Source organism: Triticum dicoccoides, chromosome 3B, assembly GCF_002162155.2.
Source record: "Triticum dicoccoides isolate Atlit2015 ecotype Zavitan chromosome 3B, WEW_v2.0, whole genome shotgun sequence".
NCBI classification, from domain to species: domain Eukaryota; kingdom Viridiplantae; phylum Streptophyta; class Magnoliopsida; order Poales; family Poaceae; genus Triticum; species Triticum dicoccoides.
The window spans coordinates 661,372,478-661,395,824 of NC_041385.1; positions in this window are offsets into that span (position 1 = coordinate 661,372,478).

Genomic DNA, 23,347 nt, shown 5'->3' on the forward strand with positions numbered 1-23,347 from the left:
GCTAAGTCTCCCGCGGACGGGAAGTTGATCCCCTGTCCGGTTCTTGTCCTCTCCGAACAGTTTATCAGGGGCTACTATCTATACTATGACAGTCTTTTACACATACCTCCAAGCCTTTTATAAGGCTGACGCAGGATTCATTCAGTCCGCTCTCGGCGGCCTGAATCTTTTCTATCACCACACCCATAAGGGCGCGGTGTTCATCAATAATGGACGCACTCTCCAGTGCTGTCGACAGGCTGCCTGACGCCTTTGGTTGGACAGAGGTCACAGGCGGAGTAGGATCGCTCCCTCCAGTCAAAGGGGGCTGCTTGCCTGATCTCGGAGCCATCAGGGCCTCCAGGACAGTGTCCGGCTGTGGGCCGGATCCACGATCACCCCCGCCATCGATATTCATGGGAATCGCCGCTCCCACGCGTCCGGCCTCCAAGGTGCGCTCCCCCTGGCTTAGGTCCTTTTTCGATGACACCTCGGTGTCACAGCCAAGCTTCGGGGAAGGAGCCCTAGGAGGGGTCTCACTCTGCAAAGCATCGGAACTCAACGAGTCCTCTGATGAGTCCTGTTGGGCCGGAGACCTCGCTGGACTGTAAAAAGTACGGTGCGAATCAAAAATACTGCATTCTAGTAAATTCTGGACACATGGACGTGTCCGGATTTCGAGCAGTTACGATTTTACCAGGGGCTGGACCCTGGGATCCCACTCCAGGCTGCTGTCGGTAGCCGCGGTGGACGCCTCGGGGACGGATGTTCTTCCCCTCTTAGGCGAATCTGCCTCTAAGGATGAGGAGGCTGCCCTCTTCTTCCTCCCCCTCGTAAGGGATTCGGGCTCTTCTTCCTCCTCCTCCTCATCCTCTTCCTCCTCATTCTCTCCGGAGGAGGGAGGGTCGCTGGAGTCTTCGTACTTTGTGTCCAAAGCGCCCCGACGACGGAGACCGCTCCTGGTCTTCTTGGCCTTCTTGTTGGCCTCTTTCTTCGGCGCCGTGTAAGGCGCTGGGACCAGCATCTTCGTCATAAGAGGTCCCGCCGGTTCTTCCAGCAAAGGGGCCGGGCAATGAATCCGCCCCGCCACCTTCATCCATTCCTGGGGCAACCGTGGAAAGACACGTTAGAAAACATCTTTTTCAAGACATAGCAATGGCACATGCGAATAACCAAGCTATGATGACGACTTACCGAACTGGCGGGGTGGGACAACTGGTACCCGCGGTCTGCGGCTGAGTCCAGCCATGGTTTGCCGGACTTAAAGAGCACCTTCCAGATGTCCTTGTGCGTGGAGCCGAAAAGCTCCCGCAGGGTTTGGTGCTCGGCCGGGTCGTACTCCCACAAATCACAGCCTCTGTGCTGGCAAGGAAGGATCAGGTGGACCAGCATCACCTGGACCACATCAACGAGCCTGATGGCCTTGTCCTCCATACCTTTGACATGCGCCTAGATCACTGACAGTTCGTCGGACGACGACCAGTCTATGCCCTTCTTGGGCCAGGATGTGAGCTGCGAAGGGGCTCCAGATCGAAACTCAGGAGCAGCGGCTCACTTTTTGCCGTGCGGCTCAGTGATATAGAACCACTGTTGCTGCCACTCCTTGACGGAGTCGTTGAAAGTACCCGTCAGCCATGTGACCTTGGGCATCCTGCTCACCATGGCGCCTCTGCACTCGGCGTGCTCGCCACTCACCACTTTGGGCTTCACGTTGAAGGTCTTGAGCCATAACACGAAATGTGGCGAGATACGGGGAAAGGCCTCACACACGACAATAAATGTCGAGATGTTGAGGAAAGAATTGGGGGATAGATCATGGAAATCAATCCCGTAGTAATACATGATGCCGTAAACAAAAGGGTGGAGGGGAAACCCGAGCCCACGGACGAAATGGGAGAGGAAAACAACTCTCTCATGGGGCTCCGGAGTAGGGACAATCTATCCCGCCGTTGGAAGACGGTGGCCGATTTTCTTGGCCAGATATCCGGCTGCCCGCAGCTTTTTGATATCCTTCTCCTGGACGGAGGAGGCCATCCACTTGCCTCCTGCTCCGGATCCAGACATTTTCGGAGGGCCTTTTTTGGTGGGGAGGATGAATGCTTGGGCGCTAGGGCTCAGACGAAAGGAAAGGGGCGAGCAGAAGCAGAAGAAGGCGTGGGTAGAAAGGAGGAGGGTTTTCCCCTTTATAAAGGCGATAAAACTTCACGCCTCCCCGCTTGCCTAATGGAGCCTGCTTGTTCCCCACTTACCGCAATTGATGGTACGGTTAGGCTACCCACGCCCATATTGAAGAGGATCCCGCGATAAGGGGACACGATCTCTGCTTTGACAAGACGTGCCAAAGGAACCTCCTCGCGATGTGTGCGGAAGCAGGTTGAAGAAAACGGTTCGAATAAAAACCGGATCGTGGCATGGTGTCACTTTTCGAAGAAATGTCAGTAGATTAGATTCATGGATTATTATTATTCTCTGTATGGTGGTATATGGAAGGATTATCTTGTAGAGCCGGACACGGTCCTTGTGTTCGGAATTTATCTTGGAGTATTCGGAGATGGAACCCACCTCGCAATGCCGAAGACAATCTACACGCCGGACTCATCGTCATTGAAGCCTGGTTCAGGGGCTACTGAGGAGTCCTGGATAAGGGGTATCCGGACAGCCGGACTATGTGCTTCGGCCGGACTGTTGGACTATGAAGATACAAGATAGAAGATTTCGTCCCGTGTCCGGATGGGACTCTTCTTGGCGTGGAAGGCAAGCTTGGTGATCCGGATGTAGATCTCCTCCTATGGAAACCGACTCTGTGTAACCCTAGCCCCCTCTGGTGTCTACATAAACCGGAGGGTTTAGTCCGTAGGACTGATGATCATTATCATCAACAATCATACCATAGGCTAGCTTCTAGGGTTTAGCCTCTCTGATCTCATGGTAGATCAACTCTTGTAATACTCATATCATCAAGATCAATCAAGCAGGAAGTAGGGTATTACCTCCATCGAGAGGGCCCGAACCTGGGTAAACATCGTGTCCCCGGTCTCCTGTTACAATTAGCCTTAGACGCACAGTTCGGGACCCCCTACCCGAGATTCGTCGGTTTTGACACCGACAATGTCCTCAAAAAGCAGATTTTGAATCGAAACCCTAGAAAAGAGGGTGTTCGGTTCAAGAGAAGAATGAATGTTGATGGGTCGTACTGGAAGCCTGAGTAGTACCCCAAAACCACCTGGGTTGCTGCAAAGGAACCTCTAGTAGATCCATCCATCTTATCTGGCTTCACTTGTGCTAACCCAATTATCATTGATGAATCCTTTAGTGCAAACTATAAATTGTTTAAGAATCAGAATGGCAAAGTGTTTGCCAGGTATATTGGTACTAACTGTAGGAATGGGCCACCTATGAAGAAGATATGGGTACCCAAGAGTTGTCTTGAGAATCTTTCCGTGAATGTCATCATGACACCACTTGTGAAGAAGACAAACCCCATACCAAAAGCTTCATACAGACCGAGGACTCATCTTAGTCACCCTAACATCAATGTTTTGCAGGAAAATCATACTCAGACCCATGAATATGAGCGTGTTTCATTGAACCGCTATGTTCATAGAACCAAGAACTTTTCTGCTTATTCATATGAGTATTATTCACCCCCTGCAAGGCTATTTAGTAGGGCTCCGAAGCCGAAGTTCTCAGATGCTGCACTTAGATTCATTGCTTCTAAGCCAGCCCTGAAGATGTGGGTTGTTAAGAAAACTTAACTCTCTTTTGCAGGGAAAGGTCTCCAGCCGGAAATCAAAGGCGTCCAATGCTAATGCTAGAGACCTTAAAAATCTTGTAGGGCGCAAGATAAAATGCCCAAATTGTCTTACTATGTATTTCACTCCAGATTTCCTTAACACTCATCCTATCTATCCTAACCAAGACCTGAATTTCCATGTTCCACTTGTTCGTCAAATGTTTCTGCTTCACAACTCGCTTGGTGAAGCCTATCCCCCAAACTGCACTGTAGGCTACGACACCTCATGCTTCAGAATGGATTATGGACAGTGGATGTACCAATCACATGACTGGTGATTGAAGTCTTCTGATGGATTCAACGCTACGTCCTTCAGACAAGAGTCACATCACATTTGCTAACACTAGTAAAAGCATGGTATTGGGTCTAGGTAGAGTTGCAATATCAAGGGATCAGCACATGGATAAAGTGATGCTTTCTGAATCCCTTGGTTTCAACTTAATGTCTGTCTCAATGCTTTGTGACTTAAACACGATTGTGCTATTTGGAAAATATCGCTGCCTTGTACTGATGGAATCTGACAAGTCTCTAGTCTTTGAAGGGTATCGAAAAGATGATCTGTATATGGTAGATTTCTCAGCAGGACCACAGATGGCCCTATGTCTTCTAGAAAAAGCTTCAGAATGCTGGCTTTGGCATCAAAGGCTAGGGCATGCTGGCATGAGGAACTTGCACACTCTCGCGAAGAAGAAGCATGTTGTGGGCATCGAAGGCGTCAAGTTCAAGAAGGATCATCTGTGTGGTGCATGCGAAGCCGAAAAGATGACAAGAGCCAAGCATCCTTCGAACACAATCATGACTACATCTCAACCCTTTGAGCTGCTGCACATGGACTTATTTGGCCCCACTCACTACTCTACTTTCAATGCTACTGTTTGCCTCTATGGCTTCGTCATTGTTGATGATTACTCTCGATATACTTGGGTGCATATAATCCTCTACAAGACTGAAGTGCAGGATGTCTTCAGACGCTTTGCCAACCGTGCCATGATGAACTATGGCGTCAAGATCAAGCACATCGAAAGCAATAATGGCACTAAGTTCAAGAACACCGGCCTCGACCTGTACTTGGATACCATGGGTATCACTCATGAGTTCTTTGCTCCTTACACACCTCAGCAGAATGGCATCACGGAGCGCAAGAACAGAACTCTTATTGATATGGCCTGAACGATGCTTGATGAGTACATGACTCCACGGAAGTTCTGGCCTGAATCCATTGACACTGTGTACCACGTCATCAACCGTGTTTATCTCCACAAGCTTATGAAGAAAACCTCTTATGAGCCCCTAACTGGTAAGAAGCCAAACGTAAGTTACCTCAGAATATTTGGTGCAAAATGCTGGATCGGATCCACATCACACTTCAAAATTTGCACCAAAAGCACATGAAGGTTTATGCTTGGTTACAGAAAGGATTCACACTCCTACAGAGTCTTCAACCTCTTTCACTATAAAGTGGTTGAAACTGTGGATGTGTGGTTCGATGAGACTAACGGCTCACAAAGAAAGCATCTGCCAAATGTGCTAGATGAATTACCCCCCAGCGAGTCAATCAAGCAAATGGGAATTGGAGAGATCATACCATCTGAAAATCAGACTGAAGAAGAACTGATCGTTTCTGCATCTACTCAACCTGAAGACAATGCTCAGCCTGAAGATAATCTCCCAACTGACAACATTGATCAGAATGAGCAAATACTTCGTCTTGCTCATCCTCGTGTTGCAAATGAAGTACAGATTGAGAAGATGATAGACAGCCTCAATGCACCAGGTCCACTCACTCATTCAAGAGCCAAACAAAGAGCAACACAACTGACCAATTTCTATGGGCATTTCGCATTCGTCTCAATCTCAGAACCCAAGAAAGTCATTGAAGCCTTCATTGAACCTGCATGGATTCAAGCTATGCAAGAAGAGCTTCAACAGTTCGAGCTGAACAATGTGTGGGAACTGGTCAAGCGTCCTGATCCCCGGAAGCACAATATCATTGGCACTAAATGGATATATCGCAACAAGCAAGATGAGAATGGTCAAGTGGTCAAAAACAAAGCTCGTCTCGTTGCGCAAGGTTACACTCAAGTGGAAGGAATTGACTTTGATGAAACATTTGCTCCTGTGGCAAGGCTTGAAGCCATTCGCATACTGCTTGCCTATGCAAATCATCATGACATCCTTCTGTATCAAATGGATGTGAAGAGTGCTTTTCTCAATGGAAAGATAGAAGAAGAAGTATATGCTGCACAACCTCCTGGTTTTGAAGATCCAAAATATTCTGATACGGTATACAAGCTCAATAAGGCACCGCATGGCCTCAAACAAGCCCCTCGTGCTTGGTATGACACGCTCAAAGACTTCCTAAAGAGCAAAGACTTCAAACCTGGTTCACTAGATCCTACTCTCTTCACGAAGACATATGATGGTGAACTGTTCGTATGCCAAATCTATGTGGATGACATTATCTTCGACAACACCAAGAAGAAATACAGTGATGAGTTTGGTCACATGATGCAAGAGCAATATCAGATGTCCATGATGGGTGAACTGAAGTTCTTTCTGGGTCTCCAAATCCGTCAGCAACGCAACGACATCTTTATCTCTCAAGAAAATATCTCAAAGATTGCCTGAAGAAGTTTGGAAAGCAAGACTGCAAAGGATACACGACGCCAATGCCAACCAAAAGTCATCTGAGTCCCGACGCTAATGGTAAAGAGTTCGATCAAAAGGTATATCGCTCCATGATTGGTTCTTTACTTTACTTATGTGCATCTAGGCCAGATATAATGCTTAGTGTTTGCATGTGTGCCCGATTCCAAGCGGCACCAAAGGAAGTCGCATCACTTAGCTGTGAAGCGAATTCTTCGATATTTGGCTTACACCCCAACACTAGGATTATGGTATCCAAAGGGCTCAGAGTTTGATCTAGTTGGATTCTCAGATGCTGATTATGCTGGTGACAAGGTTGATCACAAGTCCACATCAGGCACATGTCACTTTCTGGGACGATCACTTGTCTGTTGATCTTCAAAGAAGCAGAACTGTGTATCTCTCTCCACTGCTGAATCCGAATACATTGCTGCTGGATCTTGCTGTGCTCAGCTTCTATGGATGAAGCAAACTCTCAAGGACAATGGCATACACCTGAAGAATGTGCCTCTCTACTGCGAATGAGAGTGCCATCAAGATTGCCAACAACCTAGTTCAGCACTCGAAGACAAAGCACATTGAGATTCATCATCACTTTCTCAGAGATCATGTCATGAAGGAATATATTGATATCATTCACATCAACACTGAAGAGCAATTGGCTGATATCTTCACAAAGCCCTTGGATGAGAAAAGGTTTTGCAAGTTGTAGTGTGAGCTAAATATCTTGGAATCCTCTAATGTCAAGTGAATTGGACACACATCCTAATACTTATGCATTTTGATGACTTAAATGTGCAACACACAAAGTAACATACATCTTCAATCAATGAAGACATACACTCTAAGTGTGAAGACATTAATGCGGAATTTGACTTCGGAGCGCCATGATAATTATGCACCGTGTCTGGGTCTAATACTTCCTATACGGTGGGTAAGGCCACCACCAAACTTTTGTTTGAAGTATTTCTCTTGGCGTTATGTTTGCAAAGTCTTCATAATTGATTTGTCTTCATCCCTGGCTTATATTCAAGTTTATCTTCATGTGGTTGATTTGGCCTTATACTAGTAGTACACTTATGTTCTGTCCTCTACAACATTCACTTATAGCTATGGTTTTGTGCTGAATCTTTTGATCTAAGTGAATGTGATCAGACCCCAACTTATCTATGCTTCTACCTCAACTCTATCTGTCCAAATCATATGCATTCTATTGAAAACTGTTGATTGTCTTCACTGAGACCTTGTCAGTAGAAGTCAATTTGACAAACATTTATATCTGTTTTTAATGCTGTATCTTTATTGCCTAAAATCCGAAGAATTCGAAACGACCACCCCGACAAGCCAGGCATGCGTGGGAACATGGAACAACTACCAAGGAGTTGCATGCTTGCCACGTGTCTTTCAGATATGAATCGCCAAGGGCACCTACGTAATTGCGCTGTGCCATCTCTTTCCTTATAAATACCTGTCTCATCACGGTCAAAACTTCCTTCTTCCACCTCGCCACCTCACGCAAACCCTAGCGCCACCGCTAGCTCTCGACGACACCGGTGACGAAGCGCTTAGCTGCCGTGACTTCTCCGACGCCGTCCTCACGCCGGCCGCGGACCTCATCTTCTCCGCCGACGCCGTAGGTGTCTCTCATCGCCAAGTTAGGGCACGGTAGATTGAACTGCTCGACCTCCAACTTCACTCCATCTAGCAGATCTTCTTGTGCTAATTAAAACTCACTTTTTACCGTCTTTTCGATCTGATAGATTCATCCTTGTCGGATTTCGGGTTCCGGCAGACCCTTAAGGTTCGAACTCTGGGATGCGCGCGGAGATCACTCCACCTACCAACTCACATCTTGTCGCCTCGCAAAGGATCTAGACTACACGAAGAACAACACAAGGGACGCAAGGTTTATACTAGTTCGGCCACCATTGTGGTCTAATACCCTACTCTAGTTTGTGTTGTGGTGGATTGTCTCAGGAGCTGATGATGAACAATACAAAGGAAGAACTGCCTCGTGAGGGGAGGAGTTCTTGTGCTGGTGGTTCTGGCTAAGGTTCGATTGGTCGACCTTCAGATCCGGATCAGATGCCTCTATACTATGGTGGCTAGCCCTATTTATAGAGCGAGGCCCTGGTCCTCTTCCCAAATATTGAGCGGGAAGGGCACCAACAATTGGCCATTTTGAAGGGGAACATCTAGTACACTTATCCTGACTAAAGTTGGTCCTCGCCTGCCAAAGACTCTGACGATGATGCCTTCCTGGGCTCCACGATGACCTCCATCCTGCCGTTCTGCTGGTCTTGGTCTTGTTGCACTGAAATGGTTGCCTTTGCTTGACACCCTTGCCTGCGCTTGCCCCCTTTGCACCAAAGAGGAAACAAGGACACTGCGCAGGCCGGCGCCCGCCTGACGCCCGCCTGGCTTCGGTCATCATGGCTTGCATCACGGGCACCTCGTGAGGTACCCCGCCTTGATCTCTCCGCCTCCTCGCGAGCCAGCCTGACGAGGCTGCACCTGAGGAAGCTTCCTATCGTCCGCCCCACGAGGCTTGGCCCCTCGTGAGAGTCTTGAGCTTGTGTTGACGAAGATGGGCCGTACTAGGCCACTCCTTGAGCCACGCCGCAGGCCGTAGGCAAGCAAGTTTGGGTAACCCCGTTCCCAGAACGCCGAAAGTAGCCCCCGGGCCCAAGGCACGCCCGGACTTGGCTTAGCAGTGAAGCGAAGGGGCAAGTGCGAAGTGTTGGGGAACATAGCAGAAATTCCAAATTTTCCTACGTGTCACCAAGATCTATCTATGGAGAAACCAGCAACGAGGTGACGTCTCCCATGCCTTGATCCAGCAAGGAGAGAGGGAGAGGTTGAGGAAGACTCCGTCCAGCAGCAGCACAACGGCGTGGTGGTGGTGGAGGAGCGTGGCAATCCTGCAGGGCTTCGCCAAGCACCGCCAGATATGAGGAGAAAGAGAGGTAGGGCTGCGCCAACAGGAGAAGAACTTTGTGTGTTGGGCTGCTCCTTTGCCTCCACTATATATAGGGGGAGAGGGGGGGCTGCGCCCCCACCTAGGGTTCCACCCCTAGGGGCGACGGCCAGCCGTAGATCCCATCTAGGGGGGCGGCCAAGGGGGGGAGAGGGAAAACTTGCCCCCCAAGAAAGGTGGGTGCGCCCCCTCCCCAAACCCTAGGCGCCTTGGGCCCTTGTGGGGGGGCGCACCAGCCCACCTAGGGCTGGTCCCCTCCCACACTTGGCCCATGCAGCCCTCCGGGGATGTTGGCCCCACTTGGTGGACCCCCGGGACCCTCCCGGTGGTCCTGGTACGTTACCGATAAAACCCGAAACTTTTTCGGTGACCAAAACAAGACTTCCCATATATAAGTCTTTACCTCCGGACCATTCCGGAGCTCCTCGTGACATCCGGGATCTCATCCGGGACTCCGAACAACATTCGATAATCACATACAAACTTCCTTTATAACCCTAGCGTCATCGAACCTTAAGTGTGTAGACCCTACGGGTTCGGGAACCATGCAGACATGACCGAGACGTTCTCCGGTCAGTAACCAACAGCAGGATCTGGATACCCATGTTGGCTCCCACATGTTACATGATGATCTCATCGGATGAACCACGATGTCGAGGATTCGATCAATCCCGTATACAATTCCCTTTGTCTAGCGGTATTGTACTTGCCCGAGATTCGATCGTCGGTATGCCGATACCTTGTTCAATCTCGTTATCGGCAAGTCTCTTTACTCGTTCCGTAACACATCATCCCATGATCAACCCCTTGGTCACATTGTGCACATTATGATGATGTCCTACCGAGTGGGCCCAGAGGTACCTCTCCGTTTACATGGAGTGACAAATCCCAGTCTCGATTCGTGCCAACCCAACATATACTTTCGGAGATACCCGTAGTGCACCTTTATAGCCACCTAGTTACGTTGTGACGTTTGGTGCACCCAAAACATTCCTACGATATCCAGGAGTTGCACAATCTCATGGTCTAAGGAAATGATACTTGACATTAGAAAAGCTTTAGCATACGAAGTACGATCTTTGTGCTAGGCTTAGGATTGGGTCTTGTCCATCACATTATTCTCCTAATTATGTGATCCCGTTATCAACGACATCCAATGTCCATGGTCAGGAAACCGTAACCATCTGTTGATCAACGAGCTAGTCAACTAGAGGCTTACTAGGAACATGGTGTTGTCTATGTATCCACACATGTATCTGAGTTTCCTATCAATTCAATTATAGCATGGATAATAAACGATTATCATGAACAAGGAAATATAATAATAACTAATTTATTATTGCCTCTAGGGCATATTTCCAACAGTCTCCCACTTGCACTAGAGTCAATAATCTAGTTCACATCGCCATGTGATTAACACTGATAGGTCACATCGCCATGTGACCAACATCCAAAGAGTTTACTAGTGTCACTAAACTAGTTCACATCACCATGTGATTGAGACTCAATGTGTTCTGGGGTTTGATCATGTTTTGCTTGTGAGAGAGGTTTTAGTCAACGGGTCTGCAACATACAGATCCGTATGTATTTCGCAAATCTCTAGGTCATATTGTAAATGCTGCTTTCACGCTCCACTTGGAGCTATTCCAAATGGTTGCTCCACTATACGTATCCGGTTTGCTACTCAGAGTCACTCGGATAGGTGTTAAAGCTTGCATCGATGTAACCCTTTACGCCGAACTCTTTATCACCTCCATAATCGAGAAACATTTCCTTATTCCTCTAATGATAATTTTGACTGCTGTCCAATGATCATTCCTGGATCATTCTTGTACCCCTTGACTGACTCATGGCAAGGCACACTTCTGGTGCGGTACACAGCATATCATACTATAGAGCCTACGTCTGAAGCACAGGGGACGACATTCGTCCTTTCTCTCTCTTCTGCCGGGGTCGAGCTTTAACTCTTAACTTCATACCTTACTACTCAGGCAAGAACTCCTTTGACTGATCCATCTTGAACACCTTCAAGATCATGTCAAGGTATTTGCTCATTTGAAAGTACCATTGAGCGGTTTTTGATCTATCCTCATAGATCTTGATGCTCAACGTTCAAGCAGCTTAATCCAGGTTCTCTATTGAAAAACACCTTTCAAACAACTCTATATGCTTTCCAGAAATTCTACATCATTTCTGACCAACAATATGTCAACAACATATACTCATCAGGAATGCTACAGTGCTCCCACTCACTTCTTTGGAAATACAAGTTTCTCATAAACTTTGTATAAACCCAAAATCTTTGATCATCTCATCAAAGCGTACATTCCAACTCCGAGATGCTTACTCCAGTCCTTAGAAGGATTGCTGGAGCTTTGCTTACTTGTTAGCGTCTTTCAGGATTGACAAAACCTTCTGGTTGTATCACATACTACCTTTCCTCAAGGATATCGTCGAGGAAACAATGTTTTGACATCCTATCATCAAGATTTCATAAATCATGCAGTAATTGCTAATATAATTCCAACAGACTCTTAGCATCGCTACGAGTGAGAAAGTCTCATCGTAGTCAACTCCTTGAACTTGTCGGAAAACATCTTAACGACAAGTCGAGCTTTCTTAATGGTGATACTTACCATCATTGTCTGTCTTCCTTTTAAAATCCATCTGTACCCAATGGCCTTACGACCATCAAGTATTTCTTCCAAAGTCATGGATCCTCTCTCAGATTTTATGGCCTCGAGCCATTCGTTGGAATCCGGGCCCACCATCGCTTCTCCATAGCTCGTAGGTTCATTGTTGTCTAGAAACATGACCTCTAAGATAGGATTGCGTACCACTCTGAAGTAGTACGCGTCCTTGTCGACCTACGAGGTTCGCTAGTGACTTGATCCGAAGCATCATGATCACTATCATCAGCTTCCACTTCAATTGGTGTAGGTGCCACATGAACAACTTCCTGTGCCCTGCTACACATTGGTTGAAGTGATGGTTCAATAACCTCATCAAGTCTCCACCATCCTCCCACTCAATTCTTTCGAGAGAAACTTTTCCTCGAGAAAGGACTCGTTTCTAAAAACAATTACTTTTGCTTCCGGATCTGAGATAGGAGGTATACCCAACCATTTTGGGTATCCTATGAAGATGTATTTATCCGATTTGGGTTTGAGCTTATCACGATGAAACTTTATCACATAAGCGTCGCAGCCCCAAACTTTCAAGAAACGACAGCTTAGGTTTCTCTAAACCATAGTGTCGTCTCAACGGAATTACGTGGTGCCCTATTAAAGTGAGTGCGGTTGTCTCTAACGCCTAACCCATGAACTATAGTGGTAATTCGATAAGATACATCATGGTACGCACCATATCCAATAGGGTGCAACTATGATGTTCGGACACACCATCACATTATGGTGTTCCAGGCGGTATTAATTGTGAAACAATTTCCACAATGTCTTAGTTGCGTGCCAAAGCTCGTAACTCAGATACTCATCTCTATGATCATATCATAGACATTTTATCCTCTTGTCACGATGATCTTCAACTTCACTCTGAAATTACTTGAACCATTCAATAATTCAGACTTGTGTTTCATCAAGTAAATATACTCAACATCTACTCAAATCATCTGTGAAGTAAGAACATAACGGTATTCACTGCATGCCTCAGCACTCATTGGATTGCACACATCAAAATGTGTTACTTCTATCAAGTTGCTATCTTGTTCCATCTTACTGAAAACGAGGCTTTTTAGTCATCTTGCCCATGTGGTATGATTTGCATATCTCAAGTGATTCAAAATCAAGTGAGTCCAAACGATCCATCTGTATGGAGTTTCTTCATGCGTATACACCAATAGACATGGTTCGCATGTCTCAAACTTTTCAAAAACGAGTGAGTCCAAAGATCCATCAGCATGGAGCTTCTTCATGCGTTTTATACCAATATGACTTACATGGCAGTGCCACAAGTAAGTGGTACTATCATTACTATCTTATTTCTTTTGGCATGAAAATGTGTATCACTACGATCGAGATTCAATAAACCATTCATTTTAGGTGCAAGACCATTGAAGGCATTATTCAAATAAACAGAGTAACCATTATTCTTCTTAAATGAATAACCGTATTGCGATAGACATAATCCAATCATGTCTATGCTCAATGCAAACACCAAATCTCGATGGTAGAGGGAGCGTGCGATGCTTGATCACATCAACCTTGGAAACACTTCCAACACATATCATCAGCTCACCTTTGGCTAGTCTCCGTTTATTCCGTAGCTTTTATTTCGAGTCACTAACACTTAGCAACTGAACCGGTATCTAATACCCTGGTGCTACTAGGAGTACTAGTAAAGTACACATTAACATAATGTATATCCAATGTACTTCTATTGACCTTGCCAGCCTTCTCATCTACCAAGTATCTAGGGTAATTCTGCTCCAGTGGCTGTTCCCCTTATTACAGAAGCACTTAGTCTCGGGTTTGGGTTCAACCTTGGGTTTCTTCATTAGAGCAGCTGATTTGCCGTTTCATGAAGTATCCCTTCTTGCCCTTGCCCTTTTTGAAACTAGTGGTTTCACCAACCATCAACAATTGATGCTCCTTCTTGATTTCTACTTTTGCGGTGTCGAACATCGCGAATAGCTCAAGGATCATCATATCTATCCCTGATATGTTATAGTTCATCACGAAGCTCTAGCAGCTTGGTGGTAATGACTTTGGAGAAACATCACTATCTCATCTGGAAGATTAACTCCCACTCGATTCTAGTGATTGTTGTACCCAGACAATCTGAGTACAGGCTCAACGATTGAGATCTTCTCCCTTAGTTTATAGGCTAGAAAACTCGTCGGAGGTCTCATACCTCTTGACGTGGGCACGAGCCTGAAATCCCAATTTCAGCCCTCGAAACATCTCATATGTTCCGCGACATTTCAAAAAATGTCTTTGGTGCCTCAACACTAAACCATTTAACATTCCCGAACTATCATGTAGTCATCAAAACGTGTATGTCAGATGTTCGCAACATCCACAGACCACGTTCGAGGTCCAGCACACCGAGCGGTGCATTAAGGACATAAGCTTTCTGCTGTCCGCATAATTGCTACTGTCAACTTTCAACTATATTTTCTCTAGGAACATATCTAAAATAGTAGAACTAAGCGCGAGCTATGACATAATTTGCAAAGGGCTTTTGACTATGTTCAGGATAATTAAGTTCATCTTATGAACTCTCACTCAGATAGACATCCCTCTAATCATCTAAGTGATTACATGTTCCGAGTCAACTAGGCCGTGTCCGACCATCACGTGAGACGGACTAGTCATCGTCGGTGAACATCTTTATGTTGATCGTATCCACCATACGACTCATGCTTGACCTTTCGGTCTCTTGTGTTCCGAGGCCATGTCTGTACATGCTAGGCTCGTCAAGTTAACCTAAGTGTTTCGCGTGTGTAAATCTGGCTTACACCCGTTGTATGTGAACGTTAGAATCTATCACACCCGATCATCACGTGGTGCTTCGAAACGACAAACTTTCGCAACGGTGCACAGTTAGGGGGAACACTTTCTTGAAATTTTAATGAGGGATCATCTTATTTACTACCGTCGTTCTAAGCAAATAAGATGCATAACATGATAAACATCACATGCAATCAAAAAGTGACATGATATGGCCAATATCATTTTGCTCCTTTTGATCTCCATCTTTGGGGCTCCATGATCATCATCGTCACCGGCATGACACCATGATATCCATCATCATGATCTCCATCATCGTGTATTCATGAAGTTGTCTCGCCAACTATTACTTCTACTACTATGGCTACTGGTTAGCAATAAAGTAAAGTAATTATATGGCGTTGTTCAATGACACGAAGGTCATACAATAAATTAAGACAACTCCTATGGCTCCTGCCGGTTGTCATACTCATCGACATGCAAGTCGTGATTCCTATTACAAGAACATGATCAATCTCATACATCACATATCATTCATCACATTCTTCTTGGCCATATCACATCACATAGCATACCCTGCAAAAACAAGTTAGACGTCCTCTAATTGTTGTCTGCATGTTTTACGTGGCTGCTATGGGTTTCTAGCAAGAACGTTTCTTACCTACGCAAAAACCACAACGTGATATGCCAATTGCTATTTACCCTTCATAAGGACCCTTTTCATCGAATCCGATCCGACAAAAGTGGGAGAGACTGGCACCCGCTAGCCACCTTATGCAACAAGTGCATGTCAGTCGGTGGAACCTGTCTCACATAAGTGTACGTGTAAGGTCGGTCCGGGCCGCTTCATCCCACAATACCGTCGAAACAAGATAGGACTAGTAACGGTAATCATATTGAACAAAATCAACGCCCACAACAACTTGTGTTCTACTCGTGCATAGAATCTACGCAATAGACCTAGCTCATGATGCCACTGTTGGGGAACGTAGCAGAAATTCAAAATTTTCCTACGTGTCACCAAGATCTATCTATGGAGAAACCAGCAATGAGGGGAAGGATAGTGCATCTACATACCCTTGTAGATTGCTAAGCGGAAGCATTCAAGAGAACGGGGGTGAAGGAGTCGTACTCGTCGTGATCCAAATCACCGGAGATCCTAGTGCCGAACGGACGGCACCTCCGCGTTGAACACACGTGCAGCCCGGTGACGTCTCCCATGCCTTGATCCAGCAAGGAGAGAGGGAGAGGTTGAGGAAGACTCCGTCCAGCAGCAGCACAATGGCGTGGTGGTGGTGGAGCGTGGCAATCCTGCAGGGCTTCGCCAAGCACCGCGAGATATGAGGAGAAAGAGAGGTAGGGCTGCACCAACAGGAGAAGAACTTCGTGTGTTGGGCTGCTCCTTTGCCTCCACTATATATAGGGGGAGAGGGGAAACTTGCCCCCCAAGAAAGGTGGGTGCGCCCCCTTCCCAAACCCTAGGCGCCTTGGACCCTTGTGGGGGGCGCACCAGCCCACCTGGGGCTGGTCCCCTCCCACACTTGGCCCATGCAGCCCTCCAGGGATGGTGGCCCCACTTGGTGGACCCCCGGGACCCTCCCGGTGGTCCTAGTACGTTACCGATAAAACTCGAAACTTTTCCGGTGACCAAACCAGGACTTCCCATATAAAAATCTTTACCTCCGGACCATTCCGGAGCTCCTCATGACGTCCGATATCTCATCCGGGACTCAGAACAACATTCGGTAATCACATATAAACTTCCTTTATAACCCTAGCGTCATCGAACCTTAAGTGTGTAGACCCTATGGGTTCGGGAACCATGCAGACATGACCGAGACGTTCTCGGGTCAGTAACCAACAGCGGGATCTAGATACCCATTTTGGCTCCCACATGTTCCACGATGATCTCATCGGATGAACCACGATGTCGAGGATTCGATCAATCCCGTATACAATTCCCTTTGTCTAGCGGTATTGTACTTGCCCGAGATTCGATTGTCGGTATGCCGATACCTTGTTCAATCTCATTACCGGAAAGTCTCTTTACTCGTTCCGTAACACATCATCCTGTGATCAACCCCTTGGTCACATTGTGCACATTATGATGATGTCCTACCGAGTGGGCCCAAAGATACCTCTTCGTTTACACGGAGTGACAAATCCCAGTCTCGATTCGTGCCAACCCAACAGATACTTTCGGAGATACCCATAGTGCACCTTTATAGCCACCCAGTTACGTTGTGACGTTTGGTGCACCCAAAGCATTCCTACGGTATCTGGGAGTTGCACAATTTCATGGTCTAAGGAAATGATACTTGACATTAGAAAAGCTTTAGCATACGAACTACGATCTTTGTGCTAGGCTTAGGATTGGGTCTTGTCCATCACATCATTCTCCTAATGATGTGATCCCGTTATCAAGGACATCCAATGTCCATGGTCAGGAAACCGTAACCATCTGTTGATCAACGAGCTAGTCAACTAGAGGCTTACTAGGGACATGGTGTTGTCTATGTATCCACACATGTATCTAAGTTTCCTATCAATACAATTATAGCATGGATAATAAACGATTATCATGAATAAGGAAATATAATAATAACTAATTTATTATTGCCTCTAGGGCATATTTCCAACACGAAGCGCCATGGCCCCCAACAGCTTGCGGCCTTGGGCACCGCGTGTCGGTTGATTGGACGTGGGCGTCCCCGCTTCCCCACGACGCCTCGGCAACCGCATGACTTGACAAAAGAGCGGCTCCGGGCCAGGCTTACCTTATTTGCCTTCACCAGTCATTTATCCCAAATCCCCTTTCTCGCTCTCCTCCTCCTTGCTCCCGAAATCCTCGAGATCTGCTTCAACCCCGCATGTTAGCAAGCCATGGCGCCTCGCCAGACTCCGGTCGGAGCCCAGTATTCGCTCGCTCTGGATCCTCCGAACGTGTCGGAGAAGAACCTCGCCCTCAGGCGCTAGATGATGGCGGTGCAAGGCGACGTGGGGGCGGCCGTGCTGAAGGTTGGCTCCGCCCTGCCTGAGGACAAGGGGAGCACCTTCTACCCGCTCTTCGTGAGCGCCATCACCGCCGGTCTGGTGCCTCCCTTTTCCGAGTTCTTCCTTTCTGTTCTTCGCCAACACAACCTACAAGCTCTGCACCTCCACCCCAACTCTGTTCTTCTTCTGGGAATTTTCGCCTATTATTGCGAGGCTCATGTTGGGGTAAAGCCCTCGGTGGCCTTGTTGCGCCACTACTTTTACCTCCGGGTTTCTCGCGGCCCCATCACCGCATGCGCGAGCTTTGTCGCATACTCCAGATCCAATGCCATCTCGAAGCCTGGGAAGAGGATCGAAGGCTTCCGGAGCAAGTGGGTCATGGTGGATGCCGGGCGCATCCACCCTCGGCTGATGCTGCCTACGGGGCAGCCTGAGGCCGTCGACGCCTGGTCCCGCACAAAGCTCGTCAATCCCTGCGCGAAGCCGGTGCTGAAGAGGATGGACGCGGACCTGTGGCCGTCCAACATGGCGACGGCGAAGTTGACCGGGGCGACGCTCCTGAGGGAGTTCCTGGAGCATCGGGTGGCTCCGCTTCGGGAATATTCGCTCCCACTGTGGAGGCTCGGGGAAGCCGATGTCTCCCTTCGCCCAAGCTCCGCAGCCATGGCCGACGAAGATCTGGCCGTGGTCCTCCATTCCTTGGTTGGGGGAGACATGGCGAGACTGGAGGGTGCTCCTGTACCCCTGTTCCTTCGGGATGACTGGGAGCAGGTGGTGAATTCCATGCCCGCTTTCAACGGGGAGGGGCCAGTGCCTGCGGAGGTTCCCGAGGATCTGGCGGCCCTGGCGACGGTGAACGTATCTTCCGGCGACTTCGGCAGGGAGGAGGAAGAAGAGGGGGAGGAAGAGGAGTCCAACTCTGAGGCGACCGACGGGGAGTCGGGGAAATCCCTCCCCAGTGCAGGTCCCGCGCCCTCCGTCTGATGCCGGACGACGACGAGGACGGCGACTAGCGAGGCGGGGAGAGCTCGCCCTGGTCCCGAAGAAGGGCAGGACGGGGCTGGTTCTCCGCGGGCCTGCTCCGGCTCCAAGGCGGCCTGAAGTGAGCTTCAACTCCTCTGACGTGCCTCCTGCTTCCGAGTCTCCTGAGGCTGACCCCAGCAGCCAGCTCTCGGGCTTCAAGTTCGGTCGGAGGCTGCTTGAGTCCGTGAGCAATGACCAGTAAGTGCTTGATTTTTGTTTTGCTTCCTGCTCTTGTTGCTGAGGCTTGACGTCCATATTCCTTGGCTAGGCCGGTGCCTGCGGCGAAAAGGCTGAAGGGGGCCCCCGAGGCTTCATCTGGGGGAACGCTTCCAACTGCGGGAGAAGGAGGTGGCAAGGCTCGAACCACCCCTGCCCGGTCATCCTCGCGAGGCCAGGTGGGGCGTGCTAGTGTGAGCTCAGCCCCCGTGGCCCAGGCGACTCCCGAGGCGTCCCTGCCTGATGCCACTACTACAGCCACCGGGGCTCAGAAGGTCCCGACGCATGACGCTGTGATCACGCTGCCGTCTTCTCCTCCTACTCCGCCAACTACCGTTTCTCCGACTCCTTCTACTGTCTTGGATCGCGCTGCTGCTGAGCTGGACCGGCTGCGAGAAGATCTTCAGGGCGCCGACCCCCGCCTGGTGGCCAGGCGCCTGGAGTTGGCCTCTGGCTAGGTCCGCTCTAACGCCTTAGCTCGGGCGGCGCTGGTCCAGGCCGCGACGGCCTGCGACAAGGAGAAGCAGGCCATCCTCCAAGCCAAGGCCGCTCGCACACTGCCTTGGGCGAGGTTGCGGATATCCGGGGCCGCTGCAAGGTGCTGGAGAGCGACCTGCAAAGCCTGCGTGACCAGCTCGCCAAGGAGGTCCGTGACCGCCAGGAGAAGGAGAAGGAGATGAAGACTCGAGAGGCTGCTGTCAAGGACCGGGATGCCGAGCTTGATGAACGCCGTGGTCGATTGGATACGCTGGAGCAGGCGTTGGAGGCAAAGAGGATCGAGCTGGACGGCAAGGCGAGGGTCCTGGCCGAGGACCGCGTGGCCTTCGCGAAGCTGGAGGAGAGGGCTCGCGCCTCACTGAAGACACTTTACGATGGTGGCTTGGAAAAGCCGCTAGCTGGCGTTGAGGATGGCCCCGCCAAGTTGCTTCCCTTCCTGGTCCGTGCACTTGAAGATGTCGCCATCGGCCTTGGCCCCATGGCTGAGGCCGAGGCGCGTGTCCTTTCTTCTGCAGCGCTAGCGCGTGTCTTCACCCACATCTATCTTCGCAACCCCAACGTCGATCTTGACAGCTTGCTAGAGCCTGCGAGCGGCGAGCTTGCCGCTTCCGCTGCTGAGGCGGTGAAGGGTCGAGCGGAAGCCCTGCTGGCGAAGTTCCGCGCCTTTAGCACCAAGCCAAGGCGAGATGCTGCCGACCCTGGGGCTCCGCAAGGTGAAGCCGCCCAGCGCAACCCCACCACCAGCAATGGCACTGCCGGGAAGTGACCCATTCACGTCTCCTGTCCTGTTTTAGTTCCTGCAACATGCATCATGCCTCGTGGAGGCGTTTAAACTTGTGTTTGACGTTGTGAAAACAACCTATGGACTATAATATTTGCTTTTGAATTCCTTGAGATATGTGCGTTTCCTTCCTACTTGCTTGTGTTCTACGTCGGCAGAGCCCGGCCCCGCGCATACCAGTTAGGCTCCTGACTCGCGATTCTCAGGAGTCCCCCTTGACGCGCGAACAACAAGTAGGGAGGGGAGGTGTAGGAGTGGATCTACCGTTCTACGCCGGCAGGGCCCGGCCCCGCGCATACCTGAACCGCCATTAGCCCGGGACGGGACCAAGGAGTGAGGGGCTACGTGACCAGTTAGGCTCCTGAGTCGCGATGCTCAGGAGTACCCCTTGACGTTCAAACAACCTTCGTACCTTGGCTCCGCTCAGGGAGGGATGCGCGACGAACCAGGCCCGAGGGGCCTGGCTGGGTGGCGTGCGCCTGGGCGTGACCCAGGCATAGCCCCTGTGCCCAGCCCCCTTGTGTGGCACTCCCGACGGGAGGCGTTACGATAGGGCCGGACACTGATCTCTGGGCTCCCTGAGGTTGATGCGGCCGGGGGTCACCCTCAGTTGTTTATCACCAGCGCGGAGCATAGCGCTTCCGTATGTGTACGGGCATAGCTGCTCCTCGGCAGTGTCGTGAGCCAGCGCGGAGCATGGTGCTTCCACTGATGCATGGGAGGGGGCTCCCCTCCAGGAGGAGCCCCCGGGGCATGTACAGCCCCGCCCTGACATGTGGCTGGTACGGTAGGGCATGGCGAGGTGTATCTGGGCACCCGTGAGCCAGCGCGGGACTCACGGGGCCCTACCTCAAGGCGGGTTGCGCCTGGCTCTGGGCCTTTATTTGTAATGTGCTCCTGCAAATTTGGTTAGATGCCGAAGCTCTACGTCCTCAGGTCCCGACCCTCGAGCGAGCTCAGCCGTCGCTGGTATGCCAGGTCGCGATGCCGTGGACAAGGCCAGGAGGTGAGGGCTGGAGAGCCAGTAAGAGTCCATGAGTCGCGATGCTCAGGTACCCCCTTTTTAATGTGCAAGCGGTTGGCATGGGGGAAGAAGGGTGCCGTCACAAGCATCAAGTAATAATCATGACGGTTCAAAACTACGACTTGAATAGATGCGGGAAAGATACATGCCGCTGGGTCAGGCCCGAGTGGCTTGGGGATGATGCAGCACGAGGGGCGCCCCCAACAAAGTAACCTAGAGACATGAGCAAAAGAGGTACATGCCGCAGGGACGGACCCACGCGGCCTGGGAATGATGCAGCCCTGGGGGCGCTCCCAGCCGAAAGTGAAACTTGAAGGATGTCACCTGATGATGTTGGAGATGAAGGAGTGCTGAAGTAGCGGACGACGTGCGCTATGGAAGGCGATCCTCACGAGCCCCCAGGCCCAGGAGCCTCGGGAGGCTCTGGGGGCGCTGGTGGCTCCTCAAGGGCCATCTCCACCTCTGCCAGGACTGCGGAATGCCTGACCTCCTGAGTCTCCAGAATGCTCCTCATGAGGCGCTGACGCGCGACAGCCGCGTTCGGCAGGCCAAAAGGCATGCGAACATAGCTGTGGGGTGGACCCTCGCAACGTCCCACGTGTGAGGGCCAGAAGCGCTCCTGAGAGGCAGCCCGGTTGAGCCCTGGTACGTCGATGCAGACACACAGCCCACCATCCTCGCCTGGATGGGGAGCTACGGCGGGTAAGCGGCGGCTGCCACTCATGATTCTTGACTCCTGCAGCTCCTGAATGATCTTGTTGATGAACTCCTGAGGGTTTGGCCCTCCTTGCCTTGTTCCTTCCTGAGGGAAACGTGCTTTGAAGCACGCCTCCAAGTGGTGCCCGAGCGCCTCCCTCGTGATCTTAGCAAAGTCGATGGCCCTCTAGGAGAGAGCCCCCAAGCCTTTCCCGAGGAGGGCACCGGGCGCGCCTTCCTATGCGACAGAAGGAGGCGCCCCTTGAACGGGCGCGGATCCTGAGGGGCCTGCCTCCCAAGGGTTCAGACTAGGCGATGTCTTCTTCTTCTTAGGGACCGTCTCGGGAAGTCTTCCGCTCCTGTGCTCTGGGTCTTCGATTGCCGCGGCTTGGAAGGCTCGCTCAAGGGAACACACCGCATCCCTCTCCTCACAAGGCATTGTGATGACTCCACCGCTTCCTGGCATCCTGAGGACATTGTAGCCGTGATGAGTTACTGCCATGAACTTGGCCAGGGCTACCCGAGGATGGCATTGTATGGCAGGCAAATGTGGGCGACGTCGAAGTCAATGAGCTTGGTGCGGTAGTTGTCGCGCTGCCCAAAGGTGACAGGAAGGCGGACTTGCCCTATCGGAACGGTGGAACCATCAGTGACTCCTGAGAAGGGCTTGGTTGGCTGAAGCTGATTGTATGGCACTTGGAGATTGTTGAATGTCTCGACGGACATGATGTTGAGTCCTGCTCCGCCATCGATGAGGGTCCTGGTGACTTGCACATTGCTGATGATTGGGGAGCAAAGCATTGGGAGGACTCCGGCCGTGGCTGCGCACTTGAGCTGATCCGCAGAGCTAAATGTGATAGCGCATGCCGACCACCTGAGAGGGCGCGTGGCCTCAAGCTTGGGGAGGACTGCATTCACCTCGCGAGCAAACTGCTTGAAGATGCGCTGAGAGGTTGGGGCCTGAGCGCCGCCCAAGATGCAGGCGATTGCGCGCGGCTCCTGGAAGCCCCCAGCCCCTTCGTCCTGATGATGGTCTTCATTCTTCCTCGGCTGAGGTGGCAGAGGAGGGAGGCCCGCGTTGCCTTGAGGGCGATCCTCACGAGGCTGATCCCTCCAACCTCCCTCGCGAGGCTGGTCCTGCCAGCGGTCCTCGCGAGGTCGGTCACGCCACCCTTGGCGAGTGCCACGGTCTTCCCATCGTCCTCCACCTCTTCCTCCTCCTCGGCCATAGCCCCGGTCGTTACGCTCGGGG